Source organism: Salmo trutta, chromosome 1, assembly GCF_901001165.1.
Source record: "Salmo trutta chromosome 1, fSalTru1.1, whole genome shotgun sequence".
NCBI classification, from domain to species: Eukaryota; Metazoa; Chordata; class Actinopteri; order Salmoniformes; family Salmonidae; genus Salmo; species Salmo trutta.
Genome location: NC_042957.1, coordinates 12,020,535 through 12,041,022, shown reverse-complemented (window position 1 = coordinate 12,041,022; position 20,488 = coordinate 12,020,535). Strand labels below are relative to the sequence as shown.

General features: G+C 43.0%; 1 protein-coding gene across 1 annotated transcript in view; it reads right to left on the bottom strand.

Moving 5' to 3' along the window:
• LOC115162214 (leucine-rich repeat and fibronectin type-III domain-containing protein 2-like) overlaps positions 1-12,625 on the bottom strand; it is a 131,578-nt gene extending 118,953 nt beyond the window's left edge. The window contains exon 1 of the mRNA XM_029713345.1: positions 12,133-12,625. The gene's annotated coding sequence lies outside the window, so the exon portion shown is untranslated. The remainder of the gene's footprint in view (positions 1-12,132) is intronic.
• Between the last annotated feature and the right edge of the window lie 7,863 nt (positions 12,626-20,488).

Below are 20,488 nucleotides of genomic sequence, written 5' to 3'. Positions count from 1 at the left end.
ATAGAGCTATCAAAGACAAGATATATCTGCAGGGAGACCCATGCTGAGTTCCAGTATTCTAGCATTAGCAACAGAACCATGCTATCCTGCTGCTCTCCCTCCTACTATACACTCCCAAAGCTGTTATACTGATGCTCTGGGACACAGCTGTGTGTGTGTGTGTGTGTGTGTGTGTGTGTGTGTGTGTGTGTGTGTGTGTGTGTGTGTGTGTGTGTGTGTGTGTGTGTGTGTGTGTGTGTAATTTCCAGAACAGTAACTTTTCATTCAACTGTAAACAGTATTAGTAATAAGACTATTACTTAGCTCCCTGTCCTATAAGGAAAATGCTATGTCTAACATATAGGCAAATAGCAGACTTTCTCTTTTTCTCTGCTTTGGACTACTGTAGCCAACGTATTCTACTTGGTCTACATAACAACTTGCATAATATGGGCTACTACAGTAACAGATAATAATTGAGTGAGTAATATTCATAAATTCCACAAGCTGCCTGTCACATATATAGATTTAATCACCCAGCATTCTAAAGCACTGGGGTGAGAGAGTGAGAGTGAGAGTGAGAGTGAGAGTGTGAGAGAGAGAGAGAGAGAGAGAGAGAGAGAGAGAGAGAGAGAGAGAGAGAGAGAGAGAGAGAGAGAGAGAGAGAGAGAGAGAGAGAGAGAGAGAGAGAGAGAGAGAGAGAGAGAGAGAGAGAGAGAGAGAGAGAGAGAGAGAGAGAGAGAGAGAGAGAGAGAGAGAGAGAGAGAGAGAGAGAGAGAGAGAGAGAAAGAGATCACATGTAGGTGTGGTCTCCTTTCACATTCAGATCACAGTCACTCAGCATGCAGCACGCCAAGGTGTTGCAGCAAGCCAGGAAATGGCTCAAGGGCATGGCACAACGTGTGGCAGAGAGAGAGCGGGTCAGCTGTGGCATGCTGACACGGACACAGTACCCCCACTCAGATAGGGACCTGTGTTAATGAGAGCCTCTAGTGCAATGATGAGTAACACTCCTCTCTTTCTTCCCCTCAATTCCTGCTTCCTGCTCATTCCCCAGCTCTCACTCTCTGCAGCCTTGTTCTCAACTATCATTTTTCTTCCTCTCTCTCCTCTGTCACTCTCTCTCTGTTTTCATCATCTCACTCTCTGTGTCTTTCTCATCATACGTTGCTCAATGTTTCAAGAGTTAGGTCCTTTCTCACATTGACGCTCTCAGTGCCTGATCTTTCTCTCTCTCTGCACCCCTCCCTCCCTCCCTCCCTCCCTCCCTCCCTCCCTCCCTCCCTCTCTCTCCATGGGAATATAGAGCAGGGTCATTGAGCGGCTGAAGCCTGGCCCTCACTGCGAAATTAATCTTTAGAAAATTACACAAAGGCCAACCGAAGCTCGCCGTAAATCTGTGCCTTAGACTTGTTTAATTTCAGGGCTACAGTGGGGAAGAGCTGACACAGGGCTTCTTCTCTGGCAGCTGAGAGAGACGCACAGCTCAATTTCTCTATTTGTATGTCTGTACCCTCGCCGTCCATCTTAAGTGTCCCACCGGAGCTAACACGAGAGACAAATACCCCAGGTTACAACTCTGATATACAAAACGTGAATCCTAATTAGAGAATATGTAGGCAGCAGTTTACTTGAAATATTCTTGCATTAAGTGTTCACTGTGTGTCTATATCTCTCAAATGTTCCAAGCTATTTCAGGAATGTACAGACATATTTCAATTGAACAGATAACAATTGAAAAGTACCTGCGCTACATGTTAGTGTCTGAAGAATGTCTGACACTGTTTGAACTCAATTTCCAGAGACACTCAGTGCTTCTGATGCAGAGAAGTAATTTATATAGCCTGGCGTGTAAACGGTGTGATGGAACGCGTGCTGCTGGAAGAAACTGAGAGGCTTCACAAAGCAAATATTACATCTTAATGAATTACCAAGAGGCAATGCAGGCAGCCAGGCCTGTATCATACAGACACACATTTTCCCTGACAAAACAACTAAAGAGCACCAGAGAAGATATGTCTGGATATATTGTTCAGTCTATAATCCTGTTGGTTTCTAACTCTGTAAATGCTGACCTGTCAGTGATGGGATTGGATTGTCCATAGGAGAGAGGAATCAGAGAATCAGGAATAACTAAGTACATGAGCAGTGGATTTGGCTTTGGGCCCACTTTGGCTTTGCACAGACAGGCTTGAGAGTGGGAAATTATTACTTTTTGTCCTATTTTGCTTTGGTTGGCTGCTATTTAACTAAGACAACATCCCATAATGACAAACCAATACGTTATTTATAAATGGCCCAAAAATTCTGATTCCCAACCAATGTTTTGTCCTGTGAATGATCCACCCTAATCTTTAGGAACCGTCCAAAATCAAAATACATAATTGCAGTGCATTCTCCAACTATGTCAATGGAGGGGTTAGCCTAGCCTTATTCGCTACAACCAACCATTTGGGACCAAAAGAAAACAAACATTTGGGACCATTTTTTTGGGGGGGGGCAACACTAAAATCCAACCGATAAAACTTGTTTATCAGTTGAATATATGTGTCCACCTCCACAACTGAGCAAAAATGGACAACATGACTAAACTGGGCATAGGTCTGGGTAGGTAGCACGCGATACTGCCAGCTGAACCCTCACCAGAAGGGACAAGACAAACCTAGCCTGGTCGCAGATTTGTTTCTGATGCCAACTCGTGATAATGACCATAGGATTTGACAAGACTGATCTGGGAGCAGGCTCAACCACTGTTCTGTGTATAATCCACATCCATCCCTTTTGATTGAACACCCTGTTCCACCCATACATGTTCTGTTCACTGTTTGATGAAAAAAATGTAGCGGCTGTCAGGCGTGACCATCTAATCCCAGCTTTAGGGATGCTGCTGGTCCAAGGACAGAATCAATGGCTTATGAGGGGACATTGCAGTGGTTGTAACAACAAATGAGACTTGCTGCTGTCTTGTCTTCTCTGACATCAGGAGTAAGACAGCCAGGGAGTCCAGGCTAAGCCTATGTACAGTCAGGGAGTCCAGGCAAGGCCTATGTACAGCCAGAGAGTCCAGGCTAAGCCTATGTACAGTCAGGGAGTCCAGGCAAGGCCTATGTACAGCCAGAGTGTCCAGGTTATGCCTATGTACAGCCAGGGAGTCCAGGCAAGGCCTATGTACAGCCAGAGTGTCCAGGTTAGGCCTATGTACAGCCAGAGTGTCCAGGTTAGGCCTATGTACAGCCAGAGTGTCCAGGTTAGGCCTATGTACAGCCAGGGAGTCCAGGCAAGGCCTATGTACAGTCAGGGAGTCCAGGCAAGGCCTATGTACAGTCAGGGAGTCCAGGCAAGGCCTATGTACAGTCAGGGAGTCCAGGCAAGGCCTATGTACAGCCAGAGTGTCCAGGTTAGGCCTATGTACAGCCAGGGAGTCCAGGCAAGGCCTATGTACAGTCAGGGAGTCCAGGCCTATATAGTTGAGTGCAGTGCCTGTCTGTGCAGAGGAGCTTTCATCTCTTGAGCCTTTTAGTCCTTTTAGCCTAATGCCTTTGGTGCTCTGACTGACACTCAGGCTAGCAGCCTCCACTGGCAGGCAACAGTGAGGGCACTCTGATCACCAGAACACAGCATCAACCAACACTCAACCCAGGTTAAGAGTGAACACATCCTAGTGCTAGCATTCATCTTCACAGCAGAAAACACTTTAGAGAGTTCAAATTAAGGGACGATTTCATTTCTACACTATGGCTAATGTGCACCATGGCTAATCAATAATGCCTAGCAATGTACAATACAATCACTGTGTATCACAGGAGGTTGGTGGCACCTTAATTGGGGAGGACGGGCTCATGGTAATGGCTGGAGGGAAATAAGAGGAATGGTATCAAATAAATCAAACACACTGTTTCCATGTTTGATACCGTTCCATTTGCTCCATTCCAGGCATTATTATGAGCCGTTCTCGCCTCAGCAGCCTCCACTGCCATGCATGGATATTAAAGGATCTGTAAGGTGGCTCAATAAACATTGGGCGATGTTGTCGCTCTCTTTTGAAATAGATGCCAAGTTGCTGAAGGAGATGGATGACGTGAATATTAAACCAGTTGTTGGTTGCTATCAGATGGCACCACTGTTTGTTACTTGTGGAAGCTTTGCTATAATGGTAACACTTTACTGGAAGGGAGTGTACATAAGGCATTCATAACACCCTTTATGGAACCAGTTATGACACCTTTATGGGTGTTGCAGTAGCAAAGGAATAATAAATGCCTCATGTACAGTATACAGTATGTGTCACGTTCTGACCAGTAAAAGGGTTATTTGTTATTGTAGTTTGGTCAGGACGTGGCAGGGGGTGTTTGTTTTATGTGGTTCGGGGTTTGTTGGGCTATGTGTTTATGTAGAGGGGTGTTTGTTTAGAGTGTTCCGGGGTTTTGGTTAATGTTCTATGTTAGTATATTTCTATGTTCTAGTTTAGTCTTTCTATTTCTATGTTTAGTTGTGGGGTTGACCTTCAATTGGAAGCGGCTGCTCTTCATTGCTTCCAATTGAAGGTCTTATTTAAGAGGGGTGTTTTTGTCATGGGATTTGTGGGTAGTTGTCTCCTTGTTTAGTGTCTGAGCACATGACAGGACTGTTAGTGTCGTTCGTTGTGTTTGTATACGTGTTTTGTTTGATTTTTCCTTCTTTCTGCCATTAAAAAAGAAGATGAGTATACATATTCCCGCTGCGTTTTGGTCTGATCATTATGACACCCGTTACAGTATGAGATATTGACACCTTTGAGGAAAGCGTTAACTCTCTATAACTTGGTATTTAAACATTTTGGGAATGCTTGTAGCTAAAAAGCTTGTGAATTCAGTTTTTAGGTCCCACGTTACATCTCATCCAGAGTTCAGTGTGTCAAATCGGAGGGCATGTTGTCCGGACCTCTGGCAGTCTCCATGGGGGTACCACAGGGTTAAATTCTCGGGCCGACTCTTTTCTCTGTATATATCAATGATGTCGCTCTTGCTGCGGGTGATTCCCTGATCCACCTCTACGCAGACGACACCATTCTGTATACTTCTGGCCCTTCCTTGCACACTGTGCTAACTAACCTCCAAACGAGCTTCAATGCCATACAACACTCCTTTCGTGGCCTCCAACTGCTCTTAAACACTAGTAAAACCAAATGCATGCTTTTCAACCGTTCACTGCCTGCACCCGCCCGCCCGACTAGCATCACCACCCTGGACGGTTCCGACCAAGAATATGTGGACCACTACAAATACCTAGGTGTCTGGTTAGACTGTAAACTCTCCTTCCAGACTCATATTAAACATCTCCAATCCAAAATCAAATCTAGAATCGGCTTTCTATTTCACAACAAAGCCTCCTTCACTCACGCCGCCAAACTTACCCTAGTAAAACTGACTATCCTACCGATCCTCGACTTCGGCGATGTCATCTACAAAATAGCTTCCAATACTCTACTCAGCAAACTGGATGCAGTCTATCATAGTGCCATCCGTTTTGTTACCAAATCACCTTATACCACCCACCACTGCGACCTGTATGCTCTAGTCGGCTGGCCCTCGCTACATATTCGTCGCCAGACCCACTGCCTCCAGGTCATCTATAAGTCTATGCTTGGTAAAGCTCCACCTTATCTCAGTTCACTGGGCACGATAACAACACTCACCCGTAGCACACGTTCCAGCAGGTATATCTCACTGATCATCCCCAAAGCCAACACCTCATTTGGCCACCTTTCATTCCAGTTCTATGCTGCCAGTGACTGGAACGAATTGCAAAAATCACTGAAGTTGGAGACATATCTCCCTCACTAACTTTAAGCATCAGCTGTCAGAGCAGCTTACCGATCACTGCAGCTGTACACAGCCCATCTGTAAATCCTACTACCTACCTCATCCCCATATTTGTTTTTGTTTTTCTGCTCTTTTGCACACCAGTATTTCTACTTGCACATCCTCATCTGCACATCTATCACTCCAGTGTTAATTGCTAAATTGTAATTACTTCGTCATTATGGCCTATTTATTGCCTTACTTCATTTGCACACACTTTATACAGATTTTTTATATTGTGTTATTGACTGTACGTTTGTTTATCCCATGTGTATCTCTGTGTTGTTGTTCTGTCACACTGCTTTGCTTTATCTTGGTCAGGTCGCAGTTGTAAATGAGAACTTGTTCTCAACTGGCCTACCTGGTTAAATAAAGGTGAAATACATATTTATTTTGAAATCTATTTCCGCATTGTCTGATGAAGTTGTGGATATCGCTTTCATGTCTCTGTTTGAAGGAAGTTGCTAACTAGCATTAGTGCAATGAAGGGAAGTCTAGCAAGCTAGCAGATACCCATAGACTACCAGTCATTGCGCATTGGTGAGCCAAACTACCTCCAACTTCCTTCATACTGGACAGAGACATAAAAATGGTTACCACGAGTTCATCTGACTCTGGGGAAGTAGACTAAGGGCTTCATTGCCAAAATCCTGAAGTATCCCTTTAAGACTGTAAAACTATTTTGATGGTTTTAGTGCTCAGCACAGCAAGCAGTCTTTATACGTCCCACGGCGATGCTATTGTTTCCTTATGCTGACGGGCGTGTAAAATTCTCAGAAAATATATTTGGCAAAACAAAGTGGCAGTAACCTCTTTCTCTGGCAGGTTCCAGAGTCTGCCAGTCAGGAGTGCAAGCTGGGTGGGAGGGGAGAGGGGAGGGAGAGCGAGGCAGAGAGGGCAAGCTGGGTGGGAGGGGAGAGGAGGAGATGGGATGGAGGGAGAGCGTAGCGCGGCAGAGAGGGAAAGCTGGATGGGAGGGGAGTGGAGAAGAGGGGATGGAGAGAGAGCGTTGCGAGGCAGAGAGGGCAAGCTGGGTGGGAGGGGAGAGGAGGGAGGAAGTGAGAGCGTAGCGAGGCAGAGAGGGAAAGCTGGGTGGGAGGGGAGAGGAGGAGAGGAGAGGAGAGGGGAGGGAGAGTGAGGCAGAGAGGGCCAGCTCCGTGGGAGGGGAAAGGAGGAGAGGAGATGGAGTGAGAGTGTAGCAAGGCAGAGAGGGCAAGCTTAGTGAGTAAGGAAGAAAACACCAGCGATGCAGAGAGGTGATAAAACCAGGAGTAATATGAAGAGGAGGATGAAGAGATAGAGAGAAGCAGGCCTGAGGTCTATGTCACCTCCCAATCCCCTACACAAACACACACACACACAGTTTGGAGTCCCATAGCTCAGTCCCTCAGACACACCACACAACCGTGCACGCTCTCTGTGCTGTGCGTCCTGTGTAGTGTGCAGGCAGCTAAGAATGGGGCTTAGTGTGCGTCAGTCAGAAGAACGGTGACATATGTGCCATTATTTATAGCTAGCAGATCCTCTGAGAGGCCCAGCCCAGGGGCTGCTTAGAGAGGTATTATTAGAGAGCCCAAAGGCCTGCACCAGAGCACCATCCAACCCAACCCGCAGAACTTTTCACATTAAATAGACCAATAATGGTATATATGTTGTTACTGCACAAGGAATCAAGTATCCTCATGAGAGTGATTTTAATGTTGTCATTAGAATACAATCACAAGAATAAGTGTCTATTTACAGAGCTATTGTATTTAAGGTCTATGTACAGGGGCTCCCAGTATACAGATTGGAAAAGGGGGATGGATTCATATGAAAAACATTAACATAGTGACATACAGTTACCAATACAGATGTTGTGCAATAAAAAGGTGGGGAATCAGATTCCTTGTAAAATGGCAGAATCTGGATGTGATATTTTTGTCTGTTAACCCCTACACCAATTTTACATTCTTCAGATTTGAGCTGTGATCTCCATGCATCCATGTTACCATGAAGTTGGAGTGTGGTCATGGGAGGTATGGTGTGAATTAGGGCAGGGCGGTATATTGAGGAATATGCTAAGCCTGAATACTGTATGTTAGCCACATGATATAGCTAAGAGAATACATTCAATGTAGCCAAAGATTATAAGGTCCCCTAAGAAACACTTATCAACACTTTGGTTCCTACCATGTCACAATAACTTCTCCCTGGCATTTTCATTTGTCGTCATGTCAAACATCACTGTACATCAAAGTGCCAACTATTATATTCTAACTATACATTCTATTTCCATGATTCCAACAGTTCACCCAAGTGTTTTGCTCTAAATCGGAAGTCAAATCGCAATTGCAACATAAGGCCTAGATTGTTTGCTCATATCATGCAGACCTACGTGGCAGTGTGGAAATGATCTCAAATGAGTGCAGAAAATGCCAAAATTTATGAAAATGCAGAAAATGATTATTGGTTTAAGTAGAATTGAACAGTATAAAACATTCAGAATGGAGAAAGACCCATTGAAATCACTTAGAATGTATGTGTTGCCACCCTAGGATCACTACTCAAAAACATAAAATACTGTCAAATACCGTGATATGATATTTTGTCTATATCACCCAGCTGTACTGTGAAATGGTTAATAGGAAGTAAATTAGGGGCATGTTTCTAATCCCTGTGAGGCAAAGGCCATCTCTTAAACAGCAGACAATGGGTTTAGCAGTGAGCACTATAGCTAGGATCCCTTCCCTCTGCATGGCTTGCCTGCTGTGACGTGGTAGTGAGCCAGCTAGCTCCACCAGGGAGGGAGTTAAGTGTTCCTGGCTGCGCAGCACAGGTATTAAGGTTAGCCTATTGTTGGCGGTGCCTCTGTAAACCACTTCACACAGACTGACCACTGTGGACTGACTTCACAGGCAGCTCTGGCAGAACAGAGAATCTAGGACCAGTTTTATAAATATCTTAGAACTAGCACTGCAGGTTTGGAGAACATGTTGTGGAAGGTGCTCATTATTTTTTCTTCACACATTCTTGAACGCGTGACTGTATGGCATGGAAATACTGGGAAAGTCAAGGTCTGAACTAGAAACGTCATGGTTAAAAACACAGTACTGCAGCTCACCTGGTTTCTAAGCCAAAATACATATTTCATGGCTGCTATTCAAGAGTTTGCAATATCATCTCTCTGAAGCAACACTACTACTACGTTTCTGTTGTAGACATACAGCAATTGAGGGGAAGAAAAAGCCAGAGCAAGGCTTGAACCAACGACCCTGTGGGTACAGGGCAAGCACACTGCCTCCAGTGTGATTAAGGTCCAGATCCCTTAGTAGAGGCTAAATTATGCTTACATAAAGGCAAAAGAATATAGCTAGTTGCCAATCTTCTCTAAAAACCACATTCCAATTATCCAAATCAGACAAATCGGGACCTAGGTTCTAGCTGACATTTTGGTCAAAAATGAGTTAGCTACATAGATCGTTGCTCTTTAGGTGGTCCTTTACGTGAGATTTGTCAGATTTGTGAAAAAGGTTTTAAAAAATTGTGGAAAATCTGAAAGTTCTATCTGCGCAAACATCACACAATGCTGGGTTGTCAATCAAAAGTAACTGTATGTAAGGTGATATACTTATTGAGTCATGAAAGAGGAAGACATCACAAAACAGTTCTGAGATCTGGAACTTGAAAAATACTCATCTCAAAACCATACATTTTGCATATAGAACCTTATAGTCCCAAGTCCTTGATTATTCATATAATAGGTTCTGGTCCTCTTTTACAATTACTTAGATGTTTTTCACCACTTGTTCAGAAGAATGACCATCACTTAAGCTCTTTATGGTAAAAACAAATAAATACTGGTGCCTCACATCAGCCCTTTACACTCGTACCTGTATACAGATTGAGAATTGCAGATTTGGACACTAATAAGCGCCAAAATTGGAACACAGTCGCTGTACCGTAACATGCTATATATGACATCAGAGCTCAGTCTCTGAGCTTCACAGTGCTGTATGGGTTTTGACTGACAGATGTTCTGAACGCAACAAGAAGTGGACTCCATCCCTCCTGCTAATTGGGCAACTTTAAAAAAAATGTGTTGTTCGAATGAGAGAAAAGCTGTAAGTTAAGAGGACTCTATGTATTTGAAATATGAGACGTTGAGGATTATAATAAATACCACTTTGATGTCATACAAGCCAAACACCCATGAGTCCAAATGTGCACATCACATTTCCATATCATTAAACTCATGTCATATACAATGTCAACGTTTATGATCACTATGTTTGATGTACAGTTACAAGATGACATGGTGTCATACCCTGGGTTGTTCTGAACAGAATGAGCCCATGTTTGTCTATTGTGAAGAAAATTCACTGCGGCACACACACCTGAATGCACTCAGGACGCCTTCCTATGTGCAGCAAAATTACCATCTGTTTCTCTGAATTGCCTTCTGTAAGAAACAGTTCAATTTAGCCATGCCCATATAGGCCAATTCCCACCAAGGTAAAGGCGCATTGGAGAGACATTGCTGTTTTTTGTCTTGTTCTATATCAATATGAAAACCTCCATGGAAGGATTAGTTCACTAAAATTACAAACATACCACATTGTATTGATAACTAGCAAGTAGTTTACTGACTGTGGGTGTCGGAGACAAGAAAAATGTATCAGTTTACTCATCCAGAGCTAAGCTTTAGCAATGTTGTTAGTTCTCCATAGGCTATAGTGTACTTGTCATTTTAGTGAACTAGCGCTTTAACAAATGTGTGACGAACATTAACAATACATTTGTTGATGGGATTAGAAAGAAGAGCATTCTATTTATTTAATCATTAAATATCTGTACTTTTCTATTGAAATGTAAATATTTTTAACATTCTGTGCCAGATAGAACCTTATGGATGAACCCAGATAGAACCTTATGGATGAACCCAGATTGAAATTTCAAAACCACAAGGTTCTGTGTTTGCACCCACCTAAAATAACATATTTACAAATGTCTCAGGATTTAGATTCTACACATGTTGGGTACTTTTAAGGTGAGAACCTTAATGGCTTATGAAAGAAGAATTCACCACAAAACAGTTTTTAGTTCTTGGATGTAAAAACTTTGATGCTGAATATTTCAGAACTTTGCTTTGTGCAAATATAACATTATAGTCCCAAGGTCACAAAATAATTTTACGGGCATGATTGCATGTGCTTCAAATGAAAGAAAATGAAGGTGACATGAATACCCAACACATTTTCCGTGTTTCAATTTCAATGGTGCTCTCTCCATCCCCACCTCTAAATGGAACACATCATTTTCACCATATGACTCCACACTTTGGATAAGATGACTTATTTTCCCAGCAGTTCATCCATCTATTACATAGGACGCAGCCAACTTGGGAAAGCAACACTACTGTATGCGGTGTTTTGGGTACTTACAGAGTATCCCTAGTATTCAGTAGTTCTTGAAAACTAATCCCCAGGCCCCTACACATAAAATACAAGCAACAATTCCAGCAATGCAAGCAGTTCTTTTTCCAGCAGACATTGACAGCTTGGGGATTCAAACCAGCAACCTTTGAGTTACTGGCCCAATGCTCTAACCACTAGGCTCCTAGCCACCCCATAGTTTGTGCCTGAATATGCATGCAGTGCAATGACAGGGACAGAAGAGTGCAAAATTGGTGCACTTTAAAGTCACAGATGGCTCCAAAGTATTTGAATGTGCCCAGATAATCAGTAGCATGCTCATGCATGTATAGGCTACATTTCCGTTAATCATGCATTAACAGCCATTTATCTGCATTGGGGTCATGATAATAGAATAATCATGTCCAATTTGATTCCCCAATCACATGTCCCCTTAAAAACCTAGCTATAAATGTACCTTTACATCTAATTTAAATAATTGAAAAGCTAAATGAATATGGATATCGTTATCTCACAGTCGCGTTTGATCATGATTGCTGAATCTCAATGAATGTTTCTTGATATAGGCTTCAATAGCCTATCCATGGGTCATGCACGCGCAGCCTGGCATCAAATGCGACTAGGGTGGCGGCGCGAGCGAAAAGTGATAACAGAATGCAGCAGTATTCTAAACAACAACACGAGTAATTCCATCTAACATCAATACCAACTTGAACTATATACGCATTTTGGCACCAACTATACATAGTCATGGATTTCTTGAAAATAATTTACAATGGATAAGGGCATGAGAAAGTACGTTTAGACAAATTAGCTGACTTTTCAATGTGCCATTCTAACGACTTGATAATCATGAAACCTCATTAACAGAAAACGGACAGTGCTTGTGCCTTTCTTACCGTTCATGGCAGGCGTTTGTCCATCGTGTATTCTACCAAGAAGATGTTGCATCCTCGGCGTCCTTACTTTCACTTCGCCATTATTCCAAAATCGTTTTGAATTTCCAATATACTAACGCAATCCCGACCAGCCCTCATCACCGGCTCGCTCTGTGGATAGTGCGAGTTGCAAAGCGACCTACTCAGTGCGAAACATCCGCTCCAGTCTCAGCGAAGTACTTCAGCAGTTTGAAAGGCGGTCACTACAGTACATTGGCGCAGCGATACTGGTCAAACGTGTATTGAGTTATTTCAATGAAAACCAACTGTCATAATGTATCGTACTGTAATTCGTTCTTACTGGAAACGATTCCCATTCTTCCTTAGGCTACTTAAATATCATATGATTAAAAACGCCATACTGTTCAATTCAGAATGCATCCGGTTTTTGGCAGTATAGCTATCCCGGATAAATTTGCGCTCCTAGCAAAACCATGCAGGAAAGAGTAGACTATATCCTCTGACTGCAACAATCACACGAGGTGTACTGCAGCTCAGAGGAGATACCGTTGACCAGCAGATAGCTGGTTGAGGCCTCTAGTAGGTGGTATAACCAGCCCGTGTCTCGGTAACCGCGGGAGAGAAAGACAGTGAGAGACCGGTAGCGCTCATTCAGCCGCAACAACACCATTATAGCCAGGTTTCCATACAATATTTAACAACCTTCACCAACATTTCTCGCATATTGCTCTCTATCCGACATTTTATCTAATTTCATCCAACCTAAAGTTTTAAAGCTTAACAAGCAGATATCTGCGTCTATAGGCACACATTCAGATGAGGATGCCAAATGCCTTGGTTGAAATCTGTCACATCTGGAGTCATAGTTAAAACATTAGTCCTAGATATTGAAATGTAACGACATTTACGTGAAACAACATTGAACATGGGTGCATTTAAAAGCCAGATACAAAGTCATTCACGTCGCTTTGACCACTCAAAAGACGCACTACATGGAATTGGGAGGAAGACACAGGCCACTTGCCATAAGTCTGAGTCAGAGTCTTATCATATCATTTGTCGTGCCACTTGCTTTATTTGTTTCTGGTTTGATGTTTTCAATTGGCCCAGTTAAGTTTAGATCCCCTCAAAAATGATGATATTCTTTCATACAGTGTATATGCATGGTGTGTGCATTATGCACACATGAGTGATTTTCCTATTGTGTGGCCATCTACAGTGCATTCGGATAGAGTTCAGACACCTTGACCTTTTCCACATTTTGTTATGTTACAGCCTTATTCTAAAATTGATTAAATCATTTTTCCCTCATCAATCTACACACAAAACCCCATAATGACAAAGCAAAAACAGGTCTTTTGAAATGTTTGCCATTTTATATCACTTTATCACTTTAAATAAGTATTCAGACCCTTTACTTAGTACTTTGTTGAAGAACATTTGGCAGCAATCACAGCCTCAAGTCTTCTTGGGTATGAAGCTACAAGCTTGGCACACGGGTATTTGTGGAGTTTATCCCGTTCTTCTCTGCAGATCCTCTCAATCTCTTAAAGCTTGGATGGGGATTGTCGCTGCACAACTATTTTCAGGTCTCTCCAGAGATGTTTGATCGGGTTCAAGTCCGGGCTCTGGCTGGGCTGCTCAAGTACATTCAGAGACTTGTCCAGAAGCCACTCCTGCATTGTCTTGGCTGTGTGCTTACGGTCATTGTCCTGTTGGAAGGTGTACCTTTACCCCAGTCTGTCTTGAGTGCTCTGGAGCAGGTTTTCATTAAGGATCTCTCTTTACATTGCCCCGTTCATCTTTCCTTCGATCCTGACTAGTCTTGCAGTCCCTGCCGCTGAACACATCCCTACTGTAAGGTTCTGCTTTTCTTTTCTTAGTCAACCTTGTGTTCTTTTTCTTTGTGTTCTTGAACGTAGCCCTGTTTCTTTGTGTTCTGGAACATAGCCCTGTATTTCATTTTTGTTCATTGATTTCACCTGTGTTCGTTTCTCACCTGGTCTCATCCGCTCCCTATTTAGTTCAGTTCTTTCTGTTTATATGGTTGTGAGGTATTGTTTGTTTTTGACTGCCTACCTGTGTTTGACCATTGCCTGCCTATGACCACGATTCCTGCCTTCTGCGAAGTCTTAATAGACTTCTGCCGCGCTCTGCGCGTGAATCTACACCTTTTTCTCCTTAAGTATTCATTACACCTAGAGCATGATGCTGCCACCACCATTCTTCACTGTAGGGATGGTGCCAGGGTTCCTCCAGATGTGATGCTTGGCATTCAAATCAAATCAAGTCACATTTTATTGGTCACATACACATGGTTAGCAGATGTAATTGCAAGAGTAGCAAAATGCTTCTGCTTCTAGTTCCGACTGTGCAGCAATATCTAACATGTAATCTAACAGTCCCACAGCTACCTAATACACACAAATCTAATTAAAGGAATGGAATAATAAATATGTGGATGAGCAATGACAGAATGGTATAAGCAAGATGCAATAGATGGAATAAAATACAGTATATACATATGAGATGAGTAAGATATGTAAACATTATTAAAGTGGCATTATTAAAGTGACTAGTGATCCATTTACTAAAGTGGCCAATGACTTCAAATTTTTATGTAGGCAGCAGCCTCTCTGTGTTAGTGATGTCTGTTTAACAGTCTGATGGCCTTGAGATAGAAGCTGTTTTTCAGTCTCTTGGTCCCAGCTTTGATGTACCTGTACTGACCTCACTTTCTGGATGGTAACGGGGTGAACAGGCAGTGGCTCGGGTGGTTGTTGTCCTTGATGGTCTTTTTGGCCTTCCTGTGACATTGGGTGCTGTAGGTGTCCTGGAGAGCACGTAGTTTGCCCCGGTTATGAGTTGTACAGACCGCACCACCCTCTGGAGAGCCTAGCGGTTATGGGCGGTGTAATTGCCATACCAGGTGGTGATGCAGCCTCACAGGATGCTCTCAATTGTGCATCTGTAAAAGTTTGAGGGTTTTAGGCCTTCTTCACCACACTGTCTGTATGGGTGGACCATTTCAGTTTGCCCGTGATGTATACGCCGAGGTATTTAAACTTTTCCATCTTCTCCACTGCTGTCTCATCGATGTGGATAGGGGGGTTCTCCCTCTGCTGTTTCCTGAAGTCCGCGATCATCTCCTTTGTTTTGTTGACGTTAAGTGAGAGGTTGTTTTCCTGACACGACATTCCGAGTGCCCTCACCTCCCTATAGGCTGTCTCGTCGTTGGGGGTAATCAAGCCTACCACTGTTGTGTCATCTGCAAACTTGATGATTGAGTTGGAGCGGTGCATGGCCATGCAGTAATGGGTCAACAGGGAGTACAGTAGGGGGCTGAACACGCACCCTTGTGGAGCCCCAGTGTTGAGAATCAGCAAAGTGGAGATGTTGTTTCCTATCCTTCACCACCTGGGGGCTGCACGTCAGGAAGTCCAGGATATTTTACATTTTACATTTTAGTCATTTAGCAGACGCTCTTATCCAGAGTGACTTACAGTAGTGAATGCATACATTTCATACATTTTTTTTCTGTGCTGGCCCCCCGTGGGAATCAAACCCACAACCCTGGTGTTGCAAACACCATGCTCAACCAACTGAGCTACAGGGAAGGCTGTAGCTCAGGACCCAATTACACAGGGCGGGGTTGAGACCCAGGGCCTCTAGCTTAATGATGAGCTTGTAGGGTACTATGGTGTGGAATGCTGAGCTATAGTCAATGAACAGCATTCTTACATACAGTGAGGGAAAAAAGTATTTGATCCCCTGATGATTTTGTATGTTTGCCCACTGAAAAAGAAATGATCAGTCTATAATTTTAATGGTAGGTTTATTTGAACAGTGAGAGACAGAATAACAACAACAAAAATCCAGAAAAACGCATGTCAAAAATGTAATAAATTGATTTGCATTTTAATGAGGGAAATAAGTATTTGACCCCTCTGCATAACATGACTTAGTACTTGGTGGCAAAACCCTTGTTGGCAATCACAGAGGTCAGACGTTTCTTGTAGTTGGCCACCAGGTTTGCACACATCTCAGGAGGGATTTTGTCCCACTCCTCTTTGCAGATCTTCTCCAAGTCATTAAGGTTTCGAGGCTGACGTTTGGCAACTCGAACCTTCAGCTCCCTCCACAGATTTTCTATGGGATTAAGGTCTGGAGACTGGCTAGGCCACTCCAGGACCTTAATGTGCTTCTTCTTGAGCCACTCCTTTGTTGCCTTGGCTGTGTGTTTTGGGTCATTGTCACGCTGGAATACCCATCCACGACCCATTTTCAATGCCCTGGCTGAGGGAAGGAGGTTCTCACCCAAGATTTGACGGTACATGGCCCCGTCCATCGTCCCTTTGATGCGGTGAAGTTGTCTTGTCCCCTTAGCAGAAAAACACCCCCAAAGCATAATGTTTCCACCTCCATGTTTGACGGTGGGGATGGTGTTCTTGGGGTCATAGGCAGCATTCCTCCTCCTCCAAACACGGCGAGTTGAGTTGATGCCAAAGAGCTCCATTTTGGTCTCATCTGACCACAACACTTTCACCCAGTTGTTCGCTGAATCACAGATGTTCATTGGCAAACTTCAGACGGGCATGTATATGTGCTTTCTTGAGCAGGGGGACCTTGCGGGCACTGCAGGATTTTAGTCCTTCACAGCGTAGTGTGTTACCAATTGTTTTCTTGGTGACTATGGTCCCAGCTGGCTTGAGATCATTGACAAGATCCTCCCGTGTAGTTCTGGGCTGATTCCTCACCGTTCTCATGATCATTGCAACTCCACGAGGTGAGATCTTGCATGGAGCCCCAGGCCGAGGGAGATTGACAGTTCTTTTGTGTTTATTCCAAATGCGAATAATCGCACCAACTGTTGTCACCTTCTCACCAAACTGCTTGGCGATGGTCTTGTAGCCCATTCCAGCCTTGTGTAGGTCTACAATCTTGTCCCTGACATCCTTGGAGAGCTCTTTGGTCTTGGCAATGGTGGAGAGTTTGGAATATGATTAATTGATTACTTCTGTGGACAGGTGTCTTTTATACAGGTAACAAGCTGAGATTAGGAGCACTCCCTTTAAGAGTGTGCTCCTAATCTCAGCTCGTTACCTGTATAAAAGACACCTGGGAGGCAGAAATCTTTCTGATTGAGAGGGGGTCAAATACTTATTTCCCTCATTAAAATGCAAATCAATTTATAACATTTTTGACATGCATTTTTCTGGATTTTTGTTGTTGTTGTTCTGTCTCTCACTGTTCAAATAAACCTACCATTAAAATTATAGACTGATAATTTCTTTGTCAGTGGGCAAACGTACAAAATCATCAGGGGATCAAATACTTTTTTCCCTCACTGTAGGTATTCCTCTTGTCCAGATGGGATCGGACAGTGTGCAGTGCTATGGCAATTATACTCTCCGTGGAGCTGTTGGGGTGGTAAGCAAATTGTAGTGGGTCTAGGGTAACAGGTAAGGTGGAGGTGATATGATCCTTGACGAGCCTCTCAAAGCACTTCATGATGACAGAAGTGAGTGCTACGGTATGATAATAATTTAAATCAGTTACCTTTGCCTTCTTGGGTACAGGAACAATGGTGGCCATCTTGAAGCATGTGGGGGCAGCAGACTGGGATAGGGAGATATTGAATATGTTTGTAAACACACCAGCTGGTCTGCGCATGCTCTGAGGACGCGGCTATCCTCAAAGCAGCCTTGCGAGGATTAACACGTTTAAATGTCTTACTCACATCGGCCATGGAGTAGAAGAGCCGTTGAATAGCGACTCCACTTTGCCTCTATACTGACATTTTACTTGTTTGATTGCCTTGCGGAAGGAATAACTACACTGTTTGTGTTCGGCCATAATCCCAGTCATCTTTGCATGGTTAAATGCGGTGGTTTGCGCTTTCAGTTTTGCGCGAATGCCGCCATCTATCCACGATTTCTGGTTTGGGTAGGTTTTAATACTCATGGTGTGTATAACATCTCCTACACACTTCCTTATAAACTCACTCACAGAATCAGCGTATACGTCAATATTATTTTCTGAGGCTACCTGGAACATGTCCCAGTCCGCGTGTTCAGAACAATCTTGAAGCGTGGATTCTGATTGGTCAGGCCAGTGTTGAATAGTTTTTAACACTGGTACATCCTTTTAAATTTCTGCCTATAGGAAGGGAGGAGCAAAATGGAGTTGTGGTCAGATTTGTCAAATATACATGGCTGTGACAATAACCGAGGTGAATTCTCTGAGGAGGTAATATGTTGGCATTTGATTGTGAGGAATTCTAGGTCAGGTGAACAAAAGGACTTGAGTTCCTGTATGTTGTTACAATTACACCATGAGTCATTAATTATGAAACATACACCTTCTTCCCAGAGAGATGTTTATTTGTGTGGGCGTGACGTACAAAGAATCCAGGTGGCTGTATCGACTCCGAAAGCATATTCCGAGAGAGCCATGTTTCCGTGAAACAGACTATGTTACAATCCCTGATGTCTCTCTGGAAAGCAACCCTTGCCCTAATTTTGTCTACCTTGTTATCTAGATACTGGACATTTGCAAGTAATATACTCGGAAGCAGTTGGTGGTGTGCACCTTCGAAGTCTGACCAGAAGACCTCTCCATCTAGTCTCTAAGCCAAAGAGTTCAACCTTGGTTTCATCAGACCAGAGAATCTTATTTCTCATGGTCTGAGAATCCTTTAGGGGCCTTTTGGCAAAATCCAAGCGGGCTATCATGTGCCTTTTACTGAGAAGTGACATCCTTCTGGCCACTCTACCATAAAGGCCTGATTGGTGGAATGCTGCAGAGATGGTTGCCTTTCTGGAAGGTTCTCCCATCTCCACAGAGGAAATCTGGAGCTCTGTCAGAGTGACCATCAGGTTCTTAGTCACCTCCCTGACCAAGGCCCTTCTCCCCCGATTGCTCAGTTTGGACGGACAACCAGCTCCTGGAAGAGTATTGGTGGTTCTAAACTTCTTCCATTTAAGAAGGATGGAGGCCACTGTGTTCTTGGGGACCTTCAATGCTGCATACATTTTTTGGGACCATTTAATCCCAGCCCCTGTCAAATAAGAATTTGTTCTTAACTGACTTGCCTAGGTAAATAAAGATTAAATAAAATAAAATAAATACTGTACTGTACTGAACTATACTTTTCTTTACTCTAGTCTACTATACTGAACTATACTTTTCTTTACTCTACTGTACTGTACTGAACTATACTTTTCTTTACTGTACTCTACTGTACTGTGCTATACTTTTCTTTACTGTTCTCTACTCTACTCTACTCTTTTTGACTGTACTATACTATACTGTACTGAACAATACACTACTAGATCATTAATTAGTAGGTCTACCTTTACTTATTACTTCTGTGAACTTTCATTATCCTCTCTCATGAGGGAGAGAAATTTGAAAATAACTTTTGGTATGAAGGACAAGACATATTTCTTAATTAAGCTTACAGAAGGCAAATGATATCTGCAAAACTAAATATAAATGTTGACATTAGTTGGCAGGGATGTTTACTTCAACATTATTGTGTTTTGATCCATTTCTAATACCTTAAGACTTTTTCTAGTTTATGTTTTTTAAGTTAGAAAAATGCTCCAGAAGATGCCTTTTCATCTCATAATAATCACAGGGGAATGTTATTTAGAGTGAGACACGGAGGTAAAGCAAATACTCCATAGAACAAAAGTAATGTGATGCTAGGTTTCAACTTTCCACTCCTCTCTCGATTTTTAATGATGCTTTCCAGCACCGGCCTATGTTGAAAATTGGCCTGAGAGAAAGTGAACCATTCATATATGGGTGTAATTGCTATGGAAATTAATATGGCAATCAGCTTGAAAATGTTTACTCATCATAGAGAAATAAAAGTAGCTACTTAATTAAGCTGTGTGAAAAGCAGTCAACACCATCCCCTTCTTGGGTTAATTTACACCTTGAACCCAGAGCAAGGTGTTATGGCATATCACTTTCATGCTGTTACAGATCATTTAAAGAGAACACAATGATTGCACCCAAAGCATATGTCTACATTACACTAAATGGTGTGTTAGATGTCTTAACATGTCTGTATTAAAGTCTATATTAGTCTACATTAACGTGTGTGTGTGTGTGTGTGGGTGTGTGTGTGTGTGTGTGTGTGTGTGTGTGTGTGTGTGTGTGTGTGTGTGTGTGTGTGTGTGTGTGTGTGCGCAATACTCTCCATCTGTTTGTTTAGATGTCTTTGCATGGTTGATGTAAATGCACAGCGAAAAGCCTGCAAAAAGGAAAAAGGAAATTCTTCCTAGAAAACGTTGATTGGGTAGCCATCCAGGCCTATTTTAGGGATTACAGTCATGAGAATTCT